Here is a 1,295-nt window from a genome sequence, read left to right as displayed (position 1 = left end):
AACCTCAATTAGAGAATTCACACATGGGGATGGAGAAACGTTTCATGAGGTATGGGAACGCTTTAATGAATTGCTTAGGAAGTGTCCACATCATGACATGCCCAAATGACAATTAGTTTAATATTTCTTTAAGAGCTTATCGGACAATTATAAGGGCATGGTTGATGCTTCCATGGGTGGCTCTTACATTGATAGGCATGAGGATGACGTGTGGTGTCTTTATGAGAGCATGAGTGAAAATTCTTTGCATAGAACATTATCATCCAAGAATGGTAGAAATTCACAAGGTAGGAAGAGTGTTGGCTTATATCAAGTCGACCACTCAAATGAAATAGCCGCTAAAATGAAGTCTTTATCTCAAAGGTTTGATCAATTTTTTATTAACCAAAACTCGGCGAACCAAGTATCTTCTTTCCCTAACCATTCTCATCATGCATCAAATGAAATATGTATGACTTGCTCTAGTGTTCTTCATTTTATTTATCATTGTTCTCACGGACAAGTGCAAAATGAACCTAATGAATAAGTCAATGCAGTTTTTGTGAACTAAGGGAACAACCCTTATGGTACTCATTATAATCCAAGTTGGAGAAATCATCCGAACTTCTCTTGGAAAAACCAAGGAGAGGGCTCAAACACTTCCCAAGGCGGTTTTCAAGGGAAGTACATTCCACCTCCATTTCAAAGCCAAGGATCCCAAGGTTATAGACCTTATCAATCATAAGGGAATTAATTTGCTAACTCTCATTTTCCGAACTAATCTTATTCCCAAGGAAATGCTAGAAGTCCCGCCTTCGAAGAAAAAGTTTTGAATGCTTTGGGCACTCTTGAGGCAAACACACAATTGCTTCATTCCCACTCTCAATCTATTGCGAAGCTAGAAACCCAAGTAGGGCATATAACAAACACTCTTAATGCAAGAAAGAATGGAAAGATGCCTATGAATGCCCCACCTAAGCAACAATGTGTTGTGGAAACCCATTCCTCATTGGAAGGCCACACTATTGAGCATGTTAATGCGGTGACTACCTTGCGGAGTGGTAGGATTGTGGACAATTAAGTTGAAATGTTCAATGAAGAGAGTGAACCGGTGCAACCACGAGTTGACACCTGTCCCGTTTCCTATCATATTCCTCCTTCATTGCATATACATGATCTTGTGAATGAGAAAGCTTTAAAATATGATTTGATGAATGATTTTGAAAATGATTTGAAGAAAGATTTGCCAAAAAATGAATTTGAAAAGGTTTTGTTGAAAATTTTTTGTGTTGAAGAGTTTTCAAAAGAAAATACTG

The 1,295-nt window shown here is 37.9% G+C and overlaps 1 pseudogene; it reads right to left on the bottom strand.

Annotated features, from left to right (window-relative positions):
* Positions 1–99, bottom strand: LOC132298060 (small nucleolar RNA R71; annotated as a pseudogene).
* Between the last annotated feature and the right edge of the window lie 1,196 nt (positions 100–1,295).

Source organism: Cornus florida, unplaced genomic scaffold (genome assembly GCF_030987335.1).
Source record: "Cornus florida cultivar Cherokee Brave unplaced genomic scaffold, ASM3098733v1 CherokeeBrave_3.0.0_Hap2_Chr02, whole genome shotgun sequence".
NCBI lineage: Eukaryota > Viridiplantae > Streptophyta > Magnoliopsida > Cornales > Cornaceae > Cornus > Cornus florida.
Note: the sequence above shows the minus strand (reverse complement) of the source record. Positions and strands in the feature narration are given on the sequence as shown.